Consider the following 15,831-nt stretch of genomic DNA (forward strand, 5'->3'; position numbering starts at 1 on the left):
TGCTGGGTCGCTGGGGTGACTGCTCAGATCTGTGCAACTGTCCCCAGGCATCCTTTGATCTTCCCTGTAAGCCCCATGAATGATACCCGTGAGAAGACCGACCACCCCTAAAGAGATGGCTACAGCATCACCTCTCCCCAGTCACCACCACCTTTCTTTACCTTTTCCCCTCTTAAGACCAGCCAACCATCTCAGTCTGCCTGAGATTTGAGGCTTTCAATACTAAAACCAGGGAAGTCTCGGGCAAACCCAAACGAGGTGGGCTCTCTTTCCAAGCCCAATGCAACAAAGCAACTATTGGGGTTTAACTGAGATGTGTCCTCTTCTGTCCTGCTGACAGCTTCCTCCATGAAGGCTTCCCTTTTGGCCACACCTTAAAGGTGTTGCTAGAGTGGCTCAGCAAGGCTCGGATTTGGGGAAGTTAGCCAATCTGCTGAAAATGGATATACTGAAAGCCAATGTTCGGAAGAACCATTTCACTGAAGTCGCCCAGCTAACCAAACCTGTTTCGATTAAGTAAGTAGAAGGTTTATGATTATCGATATTAGAAGGACTGGCAGAGCTTTAGCAGCCTTGGAAGATGTTCTAGAGCCTTCAAATCTTTCCCTGCCCCTCATCCTTGACCCCTTCTGTCCTCCAGCATCTATCACCTCTGACACCCATTCCTTTCTTCTCTTCCTCAGCATCCCTCCTTCTCTGCCCGTCAGCATCTCTCGCCTCTCCAGGATGTGAAGATGAGCATACCAACTCCCCCTTCCCTATCCCTCAGCAGGGACCCCTGTTTTTCCAGCCTCAGCAACTTGTAACTGAATCTTCAGAAAGCTGGAGCAGAAGAAAAGAAAAGTGCTTTCCAGTCAATTTACATCCAATAACTCTGCAAGGCTCGTGTGAAAACCATCCTGTGCACTATGAATTGCTATCAAATTTGGGAATAATTAAGGTTTTTTCTTTAGAAAAATCAGTAAGTTTGGTAGATAGATCACTAGGCAAATGGAATTTCAATGAATTGGCTTCTCTAGGATTTGAGCTAGAAACCAAACTAGTAGACCCTAAAAAGTACCCATTGTCTCAAGCCTGGAATTTCTATCTCGAGAGACCTCAGGAAATGAGGAGCTCACGCTTCAAAGAGTCCTGGGCCTCGCAAGGGAAAGATTCCCTTGTGGCGTTTCCTCACACCTTCCCCAGCACTTTCTGTATTGACACCAGACATTAGCCGTCTGGATCCTTCCCATCCTAGCATACTACTGTCGCCTGTTGTTTCTGCTTTCCCTTCCTGTTCTTGCCATTTTCATTATGATAGTTTATTTTTTGGTAGGAATGGATGAAAAGGGTAGGGCACGTTATGTCTTTTTAAATATTTATTATTTTTAAGCCACTTTAATGTTGGCTTCTTCCCCAAACCAATAGAAAACACACGAAAATACCACAAAAAGCTCTTCTGTTGTTTTTACATTATTTCCAGATCAGCAAGAATCGCTAAAACTCTCCTAGGAATCCCTGGCTGTTCTCAGTGAGGTTCCTCACTCAACTCTGCATAATCCTGAAGTCTGGCCTTTCACCAGAATTCAGAGGCGCATAACCTGAGTCTAGGTCATACTGTGAGGTCTGCCCCAGCTTATACATAAACCACAAAAGTCAAATCTAGAGGGAGGACAGAATGCTCTCTTTAGCTTTTAATTTCAAAGAAGTTCATCTGCCAGCAACTTCCTAAAATCATGAAGCCTTGGGCCACACGAGGTTGCCTGGGTGTCAGCTTCTCTTAGGTGCACAGAGAACGTATTCTTTTCATGGATATTCTCTGTTCTTGTTGGATAAGCATCTATTTTTCAAGCATATTTTAAAATGAAAATTTAAGAAAAATATTGCATAACTGCATAGCCGTTAACTTGTCCAACACACTGGAAAGCTGGCCAAAGACTGTGTGCACTCCAGTAATTTTCCTTACAATAAGGTCAAAGAGTGAATTTTGCATACATAATACAACTGCAGTTTGTGTTTCCCAAGAGTCTGTTAAAGTAACTTGAACTCCAATCTGGGTTTGCTGGTTTGGTCAGGTTTTATTTTGTTTGGGTTGCAGTACTGTAGCATAGCCCAAGTCCCAAGGCTGCATTCCAATTAATACCTCCAAAGAAAGTCCCAGGCCCTTTCGGCTCACAACCTGCTTCTGTGATTTCAACTCAGCAGGGACTCTGGTTAAACTATAAGCTGGGGCTCTGCTGTAAACTAAGAAAGTTAAAATAGCAGAAATAAATATGTCTGGTTCTAAAAATGTACTAATTCCTATTGTAACCGCACTAACTCAGGCTCTATCAGATTATCGCCATCGCTTTCTAATTGGCTTCCCTGCCTCAACTCTCTTACACTAAACCATCCTGGGAGGTTCAATATCTCCAAGACTCCTTTCCAGCATCCAACCACTGTTTCATTCTTTGATCAAAGACTTATTCAAGGTCTACCATATGTTGGGGATACAGCAGTGAATATAACATACAAAAATCATTCTTTATGGAGCGTGCCCCCATGCTAAGGTGGGGGATGACTTACCACTGCATTCAGGAGGAAGTTCAGCCCACTTAAGCTAAAAGTCAATGTAGAAGTGAGTATGTGTGTGTAGAATCCTTTTTCTCCTGACACAGAGCCCATCTACATCCCTCAGACTCCCTTGCAGCTAGGGGTGGTCAATGGGAGGTAGATCAAAATAATGTAGAACACTTCCAGGCCTGACTCATAAAAATCTCTCCCATTCAAAGCACCATGCTCTCACTTTCTCTCCCTACTGGAAGGAGAGCCAGCTGAATGGTGAGAACGGCAAGAACCTTGCAACAAAGTGAAAGAGCCTGCTTCTCTGAGTCACCATATGGAAATCTACCCACTAAACACGTGCAAGGAACTGTTAAATGAGCAAGAAATAAATTTTATTTTGTTAAAACACGCAGATGCATTAGTTCTTTGTTACTGCAGTTAGGCTACTTTGTCAAGATACCCCATAATCTTCTCTCTCATCTCCTTTCCTCCCAACACCAACACAGAGAGAGGGTTCCTGTGTATCTTGTTTCTTTCCTGTCCCCAAGAACATCTTATGCCTTCTATCTTCTTTCTACATGCCTCTTTCCCTCTCTCCCCCCATCATTAACCCCTATGGAAATCGGGCTTCACTCAAGGTCTATTTCACACCTCTTCTCATCTGTGAAGTCTTCTAGATGCCTTCATTTCCCAGTAACCTCCTCCATCTTCCCATACCTCTTCTTTTCTCATCTGTATTCCTGTATTTTTGACACATACATAAACGTTTAACCCTGAGAGACACCGGTTTTGCCTCTAAGCTAGATTATGGTACGGGCAGGAACCAATCCTTTGAGCCTAATATCCTTCAAGAGAGTAATGGGGGCTTCCCTGGTGGCGCAGTGGTTGAGAGTCTGCCTGCCAATGCAGGGGACGCGGGTTCGCGCCCCGGTCCGGGAAGATCCCACATGCCACGGAGCGGCTAGGCCCGTGAGCCATGGCCGCTGAGCCTGCGCGTCCGGAGCCTGTGCTCCGCAATGCAAGAGGCCAAAACAGTGAGAGGCCCACGTACCGCAAAAAAAAAAAAAAAAGGAGAGTAATGGGCTCAAGGAAGCATCTCAGTAAAAATTCGTTGAATGAAAGGAAGAGCCGCCACACAGAATGAGCTCCAGAATCCAGATGAATTTTTCAGAGCACTTTAACTACAGGGTGCTGATCAGATGGCAGAGTTCAGGGCTGTCTGCATCCCCTTACCTTTGTATCTCCTTGGCTTTTGAATATTTTGGGTACCAATTAAACGTTGGTGCTGATACTTCAAAAAGCAACACTCCACTTCAATTTGTAAAGCTGGCAGGATTCCTAGTATTCCATGTATTTTTGTCAAATGTTTGAAAATTTCTAAATGGTTAAAATGCATAAGGACTAATGCCTATTCCCATCTGGTCAACAAGAAGAGGCAAGCTAGGAAATTCCACCATACTGGTGAGTTACAATTTTCACCATTTGCCATTCCTTGAGAAGGCAAGTTTGTTCTTTAGAAGTGGTCCTTTGTTCTAATTACATATGTGAGTGCTTCTCCAAAAGTAGCTGTTTTTAAAAGAAAAACATGAAACTTGTTCCAGGTCTATTTTCTTATTTTTGTTTTAGCTGATTTAGTCAAGAACACAATTGCTCTGTGTCAAAGTTTACCCTAGAGCAAGAGTTCTGTTGCGTAATAATAATAAAAAAAATCTATCTTCCTGAATATAGTGATGAGTGCAAGATGATAAAACCACAGCCATGTGCATGCAGGATGCTTCTCCCACCCCTGAGGGCTGCTGAGAATTGGGGGCTGGAAACCTTTCTGTAGCATGTGACATGGCACTCATCCCTTGACCGGGAAACAGAGTGTGGGCCCCTAATGGGAGGCGGGGGGAAGCACAGCAGTGCATTGCTAACCGGTTACAACCAATCAACTACACTCAACCACATTCTGGAGCAGTTTTTTTCCCAATGTGCAATTGCTTGAAGAAAATGGACTTCTCCATTGATTCTAGATAAACATGGGGAAAGTGGGAGAGAAAAACTGGAGGGGTTAGTGTAGGGGAGAAATACATCTTGGGTGCAAAGAGTTCATGTGTGACCCATAACTCTTACATCAAAATAGCCAGTGGTATAGAGCTGACCTGTGAGCAGAGCACCAACTCTGAATTACAGGTTAGGTCAAAAATCTTTCCCCAAAGAAATGGATGTCCTTATCCATGCCTCTCTTCAACCTGGAAATTTATTTTGGTAAAGTTGCGGAGCATGACAATTACTCCAGGGGTAAAGGACTTGGTTCTTGGCCAGTGCAGAACAGGAAATCCAAGCAGAAGAGAGGCAGCAGGAGAGCTGTGAGGCTGAGGGAGCAGAAGTAGAGTGGACAAAGGCAGAGATGTCACCTGCAAATTATAGTGGGTGATAAGCCCACTACGATGCGAGAGAGAGAGAAAGAGAAAGGTATATATAGATACACACACACTACACAGGCATATATGTATACACCACATGGCATAATAATTTGTGTGGGAGGTTGTGAGACTTACCCACTAGACTATGGCTTTTCAACTTTGGCATTATTGATGTTTTGAGTCAGATAAGTCTTTGTTTCAGGAGGCCATTGTGTGCATCGTAGGATGTTTAGCAACATCCCTGGCCTCTATTCACTAGATGCCAGTATCTCCCTTCATCCCCTGGTTGTTATAAACAGGAACGTCTCCAGACACTGCCAAATGTCCCTGGGGGACAAAATCAATTCCAGTTGAGAACCACTGCACTAGACCAACGTTTTCGCAGGAATCTGCATTTTTAATAACTTTCCCAGCTGAGTTGGATGCTGCTGTCCAAGGCACTGCATGTTGCAAATGCCTCACTAACAGGAGCTTCCAGCGAGCAGGGATTAAAGCTTATTTCTCTTGTGAGTTTCTCCAGCAGCTAGTGCACATCACAGCTTGTAACATGTGATCGAGACATGTGTTCTCAATGATGGAGAACATTTTTCAGGTGGAGGGGTTCTCTCTGAGAGAAGAATCGGGTCCCATTTCACCTCTCTGGTAGCTGAAGGCCACTTTTATTCAGGCTTGTGGAGGCAGAGGGTAGGAGGGAAGGAATGGGTGCCTGCGATGGATGGGATTGAATTGTGCTTCTCCAAGGCATCTGTGCTGAGTCCAATTCAGCCTTTATCATCACCATCTGTGTGGATCCTGGAGACGTTCGACCCCGAGAAGCCGAACATTATGCTATGCATGGGTTTTTGTTTCCAAGTCATAAAACAAAACTCAACTTCGATTCTACACAAAGAGTCAAGGATATGTCAGCAAAGCTTGGCCAAGATATTTATTTTGTCCCATGAAAATCTTGTGCAAACAATGACCCCTGAGAAGTGCCCACTGGGCTGATAAAAACAAAAACCTTTTTTTTTCCTTCACAGTCAGAAAATCAAGACCTGCTTTAAGAGTCAGCCCGAGCCAAATTCCTTTTATTTTTCCCATCAATTAACGTTTCTCAGTCCAATTGTATTGCTGTTTTGGTTTCCTACTGCTGCTGTAACAAATTACCACACAGACTTAGTGACTTAAAACAGCACACATTTATAATCTCACAATTCTGGAGGTCAGAAGTCTGAAATCAATTTCCCTGGGCTAAAATCAAAGCGTCGGCAGGGCTGCATTCCGTCTACAGACTCTACGGAAGAGTCTGTTTCCTCGTCTCTTCTGGCTTCTAGGTGCTGCCTGCCTCCCTTGGCTCATGGCCTCCTTTCTCCGTCGCCAAAGCCGTCAGTGTAGCGTCTTCAAATCTCTCTCTGACCCTGGCCCTTGCTTCCGTTACCACATCTCCTCTGACTCTGACCCTCCTGCTTCCCTTTTATAAGGACGCCTGTAAAAAGGGCCCATCCAGATAATCCAGAATAATCTCCCCATCTCAAAATCCTTAACTTAATCATATCTGCAAAATCCCTTTTGCCATATAATGTGACAGTCACAGGTTTGGGGGATTAGGATGTAGACATCTTGGCAGTCAGGGAGCCATTATTCTGCCTAACAAAATTATTATTAAAGAAATGACATTTAATTTCACTGTACAGTCCCAGATGTAATATTCCAGGTCTAATGTCACTACAACACACTATAATAACCTGTTCTATCAGCCTTTCCCTCACTGAACAAGCCAGTTTTTTCCCATGTTTTTCAGAAAGGAAAAGATAGCCAGGAATCTCAGTTTAAACCCCGGTCATATGATTGCTGAACTGAACACGTTCGTCACTTCCTGTGTGTTCTTCTTCCTATGCTCATCTCTAGGTATTTCATTCTACCTTTCAGAAGGTGACATTCAATCCAGACAATTTGATTTTCTCACCTTATTCACTCTCTCCTTGTTGTCACAGGCCGCGATCGTAAGTGCTGCTGGACGTCTTCAGGAGCAACTTTTTGGTGTTAAGGAAGGAGGACACCCACCCTGTTTGCCAACAGGTCTCTTCAGGGCCCTTAAATTGAAGTTCCCACCAAATTGTATGACGTGTCACCCTCTGGTCCATGCCAGTGAGCCCTGCAGGAACTTGAGTGTCCTCTGATGGCCAGACAGATGACTCCCAGAGGGTTTGACTGTGTTCATCCTATTCAGAGATACTTGCAGGGAATTACAGAGAAACTCCTGCATGGCCTCAGCTGGGCGGGGGTGGTGGGTTGTGTGGTACCACAGCCAGGCCTCCCCTGCTGCCAGCTCAAGGCTTATTTTCAGCCCAGGTGAGCAGGACCAGCCCAGCTGTGGAGACAGCAGTGGACTTCAAGGGCCCACGGAGGCAGAGTCAAAGGTCATAATTTTGTGAAATAAATATTAGAGTCATAAATAAATAGGTGATGTAAATGTGTTTATTATTTCTTCACTAACACTGTTTTCAAAGGGGGTTTCCGTCTTGTGTTTGCTTAAGCCTCATATTTAAAGGTGAAATTCATGTCTTCCTCTTTGGGTCCTTAGCTCTTTCTTGTCACTTAGCTGCATGGCAGGGCTTTGTGTTTTTTGTTTGTTTGTTTGTTTTTAATGTTTCTGCGTTGAAAAAGAAAATTTCAAACTTCTTCCTCTTCCCCTAAGGCAGCTTTCCACGCAGGCAGCCACACAAATCACTGATAAGACTGGGATACTGCTAGAGGCAAATTCCAACTGGTTGGGGGTTTCCACAAATATTTGACTCCTTTCTTTGTCGATTATAGAAGCAGGAAGTTAAGACCACCCTGGAGGACCGAGATCTCTGAGCAAATGCCCTGAAACATGAGGGATAAGGAAGGAAAGACCTGGGAATTAGAGCAGAGTTGCCAGCCCTGGTTCGTTTGGTGTCTGCAGGTAGGTATTGAAGGCTGAGAGACAGTTGCAGCAGAAGTGATCTGCCCTGAAGGATGCGATGCCTCTTTCCAGGGCTCAGTGAGCAAAGAGGGAGGACTTGCTGATAAGGGCCCTGAGAATCTGGCCCTGCCTTACTGGCAAGCATGGGGGTTCCCTCTCTGAAACAATCAATAAATAAACAAACAAATCCACAGGAGAACACCCTCCTGATGTTTCAGATTCCCAGAGACCTCCCAGACCACCCCGGTAGGACATTTCTCAACTGCCCTCCAAAGAAAAAAAAAAAAAAACCAGCAAAAGAAAGAAAGAAAACGAGCCCTCTTCCTTTTCTTGCCATTTTTATCAAAGTTCAACCTTTCATCATCATGTAGGTAGTCAAAGCTGTTACAAGCCTACTGCTGACACATCAAACGCTTTATCTACAGTCTGGCCCAATTCCAGCGAGATGAAAAGCACGATCATTCAGAACTCACACCTCCTGTGAGTTATGAGCCATTCCTGAAAGGAAGGAAATAACACCATTGTGCAGGAGAAAGGGCATTTTTCATGTTCCCCAGGCTGTCTACACCGCAGCAAAGCTGGATATGCGCTAAGGAGGAAGCCATACGAAAGCCTTTGATGGACGCAAGCGTCTCTAGAAATACTGACCCACAGACAGAAACCCAAGCATTGCTGATGGACTACTCCTCTAAAACCTTTCTGTTGACCTTTAAGTTTTTGGATACCACATACTTCATATATTGTTTTATTTTGTTTCCACAATCTTTCGTTTGGATTTCGGCATCATTTGCCCAAACTGGGTTGAGAGTTCACTGAGGGCAGAAGCTGTGTTCATCTTTCTTCTGTCTTTCTCAAGTACCTCTGTCTTCCCAGCTCCACAGAGAGACCACAGTAACGTCAGAAGTGTTTGGTTTTCAGTTAAACACCTACTTGTTGGGGTGACAGTTAAAACTGGAATAACTCAAAAACGTTTGTGCTCCAGTAATGTTTCCTAAGGCCCCAAAATATCTGTCGCCTTGAAATAAACTAATCTTAATTAAGATAAATCTGGATCCCCTTATTGTATTGACAAAATGAGACTTAGAAGTCTTTGAGATATTTCATAAATATAGTATGACTGAACACACTACAGAAAAATAAGATTACATTTAAACTTTGTTTTAATTTCTGAATAGCAACTGATGAGGCACAGCATTTTGGCTTTTGTTCATCCATGCGACACACATCTGAGTTTCTGTAACGTTAGACACTGTGGTCTTTAAATGAAAATTTTCAGAATCTCCATTCAATATACGTTACTATGTGCAGTTCTCTACTTTGTATCAAGTGGCAATTCCCTAAAATTCTAACAAAATCTAAAATGCCATGAGTACAACAATCATGGAGCCCAATAAACACTCTGGCCTCCATCAGGGGACACTGTCCAGGGAGACTAGAAGTTCCTGGAACTATTCATTCAAACTAGTGATGCCCCCCGGGTACTGGTCTTGTCAACCACTTCTAAGTTTGTGTTTTGAGACAATCAGGCTGTAACTCAATCTTGGCAAGCTTTTGGGATTACAGTAATCTAGGCCCAATATGATCAAAGGAAAAGAAGCATACAAGCTGTTGGAAACAGCTGTGGTGGAGGGCTCCCAGCTCGTGTTCTGACATGTTTGGGCAAGTCCAGTGAAAGAGAGAGGTTCACCTGTTTGTCTTCTTGTGAGAGCAAACCCCATCTTAAGGGAGGAAGAGATGCAGCACAACAGAAGCCCCAAGTTACTGAGCCTAGTTACAGAAGGAAGGTATTACTGTAAACATAGCTTGGCATCTGTCACTCATGTCCTCCCAAGTCCACTGCCATGGATGTCCATGTTGGTCCTGGGGAAGAACGATGCTGAAAGTAAAGCCTAAAAGAACTGTGAAATACTCAAGTACAGGTCCACGGATTTGGGATTCCTATAATTGAGTAAAACACACAAAAAGGAAAATGGAATTGGTCCTTCTTTCCCACTTCCCCTCCACACTGCTTGTCGTTGGAGGCCTCCAGGATATTAATGATATTGTGTAATTCAAGAGGGGGTAAGCAGTATCTATGCCAGGCTGAGAATCAAAGTGCGTGGAAAAATGGAGGCAATGCCAAACAGAGGGGACAATGGCAGACAGACATGGGAGAAGATGGAATCTTGTCCAGCACAGAAAAGAGATATTTCCTCTATTACTTTCTAGGAAGGCTGGCCATCTTCCTAGAAAGATGATCAGTGTGGGCAATATCTAGTATAAAATAGCACCTATAGACAAAGCATAGGTATATTCTCTGGCAAATGGACTCATATATTGGCCAGGCAGAAAGAGGAAGTGTTTGGCCTCTTGTAGAAACAATGAGTTACGTTAAATCGAGCTTCTCCTGGAATAATCTTAGGCGACGTTCAGAAGCATTGTCTTGTAGTCCTGGCCAGAACATGCTTTAGAGAAGCCGGAAGAGAATAGGTACCTCAGAGAGGCAGCAGCTGGGTGAACAGTTTACCAGGTCATGTATGAGGTCTGAGTGGACAGCAGCTCTATAACAATATGACAATATGCCTAGCAACCCCCGAGGTTTTAATCTCAGAAGGATAAAGAACAATAGATGGGACAGGTCAAATCCTTAACCCTAGTAAAAAGAATGAAAAAAAAGTTCTACCTGAGCAACATGATTAGTACCTTATTTCAGAAAATGATACAGAAAGACAGCAGTTCAGGCAATAGCTAGGACAGAAGTTCAGGGGCTTGCTGGAACCACCCTAAATGCTTCAATGAAAACCAAGGACAGTTTCCATGGTTCCTATGAAGCTAATGGCAGAAGAGTGGAAGGCCACCTTTGATTGGAAATCAGGGGAAGGCCGATCCACTGAAAATACCTGTCAGGACTTTAGCGGTGAGTGGACCAGAGACAAGCAACTCAGAACACACACAGGGGCTCTCTTTAAAGACCAGTACTGAAGAGGAATATTTGAGGGGTAAATGTCCAAGACTCAGGGAGACAGTGTTTCAGAAATACCGACCATTTTAGGGACTTTCTTGGTGGTGCAGTGGTTAAGAGTCTGCCTGCCAGTGCCGGGGACACGGGTTCAAGCCATGGTCCGGGAAGATCCCACATGCCGCGGAGCAACTAGGCTCATGCGCCACAACTGCTGAGCCTGAGCTCTGGAGCCTGCGAGCCACAACTACTGGGCCCGTGTGCCACAACTACTGAAGCCCACGTGCCTAGAGCCAGTGCTCCACAACGGGAAAGGGCACCACAGTGGGAAGCCCGCGCACCGCAATGAGGAATGGCCCCTGCTCGCCGCAACTAGAGGGGGCCCACAAGCAGCAACGAAGACCCACGCAGCCAAAAATAAAAATTTTAAAATAAAAATAAAAATACCCACCATTTTATTATACCAGGTCAACTAGAGGATGATGGCAGTGTCTTGAAAACAAGCAGATTAAGTGAAAGTTTACATACTGAAGGTGGAACATCCAGCCCTTTTCTGACCAGGAAATCTAGAGGGTCACTTTTTAAATTGATCTATGCTATGTATAAAAAGCTTTATCAACTATTAAAGTTTGGATGCCAAGGTCAGAGAACTGATATAAACGAGTAGCTCAAACTATATGACCAACTCATGATCAGAACATTCCTAGTTCAGATTGGTTGAATACATTTTTAATCTAAAGAGTGTCTGGCATATTCTCAAGTGTATAGATTATAGATAATGCCCTTGCAGTGAAAGATTTCCCTTAATTTTTAGTAAGATATAAAATTTTATGTGTTCTAAGTAACTATCTGATAAGGTCTGTTCAGGGACTCTGTGAGTGAGACACCAAGACAAAACGTTTCCACCTCCCCTCCAAAAATTGCGAAGGTGGAAAATACACTTACATTTATGTTATACATTTTACTTAAAATACATCTTGTGCAAAAAAATACACTCATGTGCAAGGACTATTTTGTGTTTTGGGGCTGGGAAGATGTTTCCAGTGGTTTAGGACAACGACTATGATCCACTGACCTTCTAACTGGTTTAGCCTGAGGGAGCCTTTAGGCTCAAGGCTCACTCCCTCTTTTGCAAACCCTCCCAGGGAGACTAAGTTTGAAGTCACAAGTGGCCCATTCTCTGGGATCAATTCTGCCTGGAAAATGGTTGCCCTCATTTAATAAAATATGCTATGGGCAACCACAAAATCCATAGTCCTCAAAGGGTCTAATAAGTTTCACTTTCAAAAACAGAGAAGTTCTTAACACATGCAAATGAAAGGAGCAGTATTGCACCAAAACTGTGCATAGCAAATATTTTAAATGGTTCTCTTCACAAACATTCCTAACTCCAAAGGGTAATAGGAATGAAGGAGGAGAGCCTCAGATACACATGTATCCCAATGTTTTGGGCAAAAGACTGCAAACCCTAATGAAGAGGCCATTTCCTTCATCGAATACTTAGATGTGAGGTCTCTGCACTGAAACAGTCTCTCAGAACTCCAAATCTGATCTATTATTAGAGTTGTAGAACTAACAATATCCATGCATGTGGAAACGATACCAAATTCCTGATAATGGGTGATGAATCAAAAATCTGGGGGAAAATAATGACTTTTTAAATGTTTATGAAATCCTAGTTCATGAAGGCATGAACCTTCACTGCCTCCCTGTGCCTAAGCTCAGTACAAACACGGGAAGTTTCCAGAGTCTAAATTTAGAAGGAAAACTGGAAACCCACATGGTTCAAAGGAACAAATCCTGGGGTTAAGGGCCCCCTCCCACCCTGGTTGATCCCTTACTACTTTGCACTCAATTTACTTTACTTCTCTAAGTTTCAATTTCTTCATCTGTAAATTAGAAAAAAACAACAATACCCACTCTCACAAATTCATATAAAGAATAAGATGACGGAGGTAAAGGTTTTAGCTCAGTGTCTGGTACACAAATAAGTGCTCATTAAATGCTTAGTTCTTACGAATACATAGGGTCAAATTAATTTAATTCCCAGCCAGCTCCATAAATTAACAAACGAGTGACCTTGGGCAGTTTATTTAATCTGAGTCTTGGTTATTTAGTGAATGGCATTTACTAAACAATGCCATTTTCCTTACAAAGCTGTTGTGAAATGTACTTGAAGTGTCCCGCAGAACTTAATCTATAGAAGTTACTGATAGAAATGAACCTTCGGCACCCTCAACCCCACCCTGCTCTCTTTAGGATTAGCCATTTAAAGTATGTTTCACTGGCCCAGAGAACAGGGCTGTGAAAGGTACAGGACTGCGGTGACTTTTCCTCTGAATTAGTTGGAGAACATTTGTGTTTTCCTTGGCACCAGGAACACATGGAGTAGTCTTTGGGGTGCACAGTAGTGTATGCATCGCCCATGTATTTGCATAAAATTTCAAAGCACTTTCTTGATATATGCAGTATGACAGCCGCTGTCACAATGTATTTATATAAGTTCTGTGTGGATTTTATAAAATAAACTTGCAAATGTTTGTTTTCCTAAGGAGGGGTGTGTTTGGGGGTTGGTAGGGATAATCATTTCATCTCCCTCTAGAAGGTAACACATGCTGGCACGCTCCCTTGCTCCATGATCACACATAGGCTGGTGTTCCCTACGAATACGTGAGGCAACCCCACAGATATAGTAGGTCACTGTACAACCATTTTAAAAATGCTTTCTCTGTAAAAAACAGCATTGATGGGCACCATAACCACAATCCACCTGAGGTCTAGAGGGAAGGATAAAAGAATTGGCTGTGATTTCTAGCACACTGAATCCCGCAGGCAAATTGTCATACCCCCAGCTGGCTGTCCATCTTTCCAATGAAGGAGTTAGTCAGATGTGAAAGACAATGGCAATTCCTTACCAACACACGCCAACATTTACCTCAGCCTTCTTTCAGACCACTGGAAGGATTTTCTGGATTGGCCAAATCTCTCCATCAAAAGTATCAAGGTAATTGATATTCAATTATCTCCTATACCATTTCCTAAACTAGTACTTTGTGGAATCCTGTTTCATAAGAGGTTAACTAGGGGTTCCATGACACGAGACTCCTGCCAAGAAATGAGTAAGGTTGTGTTAAACAAAGTTAAATAGGATTTTTTTATTGCAGGTCTTTTCTTATCCTGTAATTCATATGAATAGTCAACAGGGAGAATATAGGAGACGGTTTCTCAAGCTTATTTGACCACAGAACCCTTTTGTCATGGCACCTGGACATATTCCGGTACAATATAAGGAGGAAAACAATTTGGAAAATGCTAGTCAACTTCAACTTACTACTGTATGTCTATCCTAAGAATTTACAGCTATGGAATCCTTCCTCCTTGTCGCAAATTTCTTGATGACAATTTTAGGTTAAACAAGTCCTTATATTGAGCAATCAGTACTCCTTAATTGAACAACCAATTCTACTCCCCAAAGCCTTCCCCTCCATAATTACTATATTAAATAATATGCTCTTCAAATTCAATTTAAGATTTAATTTTTATAGATTCCAAAAACCACTCTGACAGTGCCTGTTGGTTGGTTGGTTTTGTTGATTTTTTTCAGGATTATCTTGATTTTTTTCAGAACATTTATACATGTTACAACAAAAAAACAAGAATTCTAGGCTTCAACATGGCTCTTTTCCAGTTCTGTAAACCAGGTCACCCTACCAATGTCTGGCATTTCTAAAATATTTATAAATACCATAGTAGGAAAACTCCATCTCCCACATCCTCTGAAAACATAGCTGGCTACAAATTCCCCAGGCATGCTCTGTGGGCTATGTGGTTTCCATGACTTTAAAAGGGGTATTTGTAGGATATGCTGAGGAATATTTCTGCCATGTCTTTCTTGCCTTTTTTTTTTTTTTTGCCCAGCAAACTTGCCCCCCAATCACTGCCTCTGGGTGGCCTTAAAATAGCGACACGTTGTAAACAAATAGAACCCTGATAGATTCCTCTGTAGGTGGTAATGGCAGAAACAAGGATCCAAGGAAAAGGCATGTTTACTCTGTAGCTCCCTTTCAGTGGGACCTCATGGGATCACAAGGGAGGCTGTGACAGCCCTGAACTGGGTTAGGCCAAGGAGCTGCTTAAACAGAGTAAAACAAGGCAGGAGCTTTGAGGATCATGCAAGGACACCAGGCTGGGAGCAGCCAGAAGCATCAGTACCCTTCCCAGGGCCTCTCCTCCACTGTTTCAAAGAGGCAGGGGTCAAAAGAGCATGAATTTCACACCCATCTCTAGCCCCTCATTGCCCTGATATTGAAATTAAAATAATAATATCAAGACGTTATTTTTAGAAAGTATGAAAGGTTTGAAGCAGCTTCCTCATTAATCTATTTTCACTGTTACTCGTGACCTTCAAATTTGTCCCAACGAGCACACAAATTTTACATCTACAGTCAAGGACTGTCTCTTTTTTTTTTTTTTTTTTTTGCGGTACACGGGCCTCTCACTGTTGTGGCCTCTCCCATTGCGGAGCACAGGCTCCGGACGCACAGAAGGACTGTCTCTTTTGTTCACCACTATATTCCCAGTGTCTACCACAATGTCTTTTTAAAAAATAAATAAATAATTACAGCTTTTGCTGATAAACTGCAATACCACTGGGTAAGCCACCTTCCTCACTTAGAATCCCAGCAAGAAGTTTTCATGATTTTTCATAATTAACATTTTATTGCCCATTTAATAGTCCATTGTATTGATGATATTCTTTATGATGAACTCATAAACACCCCCTCCAAATTCCAATTCTGTCTCTAGATAAGATAGGTTCACACACAGAATCATTCAGGCCAGCGACCATAGCCCCGGCTGGCTGTGCATCTATCCTCATAAAGGAGTTAGCCAGATGTGAAAGACAATTTGTCTGTGACTGCACACCAGCTCCTCTCTTGCCCTTCAGGTAGGAGGAACCCGTGGCTGGTGCCTGCTCCCGGGTGATAGTGTGCCAATCTGAAAGCCTTTAGATTGGGGCCAGCAAAGATTCCTTA

At 43.1% G+C, this 15,831-nt stretch overlaps 1 protein-coding gene across 3 annotated transcripts in view; it reads right to left on the reverse strand.

The window, feature by feature from the left end:
- The window catches only part of BMPER (BMP binding endothelial regulator), a 262,416-nt gene that overhangs the window by 116,568 nt on the left and 130,017 nt on the right, over window positions 1-15,831 (reverse strand). The gene's annotated exons all lie outside the window — the stretch shown is intronic.

This window comes from Globicephala melas, chromosome 9 (assembly GCF_963455315.2).
Source record: "Globicephala melas chromosome 9, mGloMel1.2, whole genome shotgun sequence".
Taxonomy (NCBI): Eukaryota; Metazoa; Chordata; class Mammalia; order Artiodactyla; family Delphinidae; genus Globicephala; species Globicephala melas.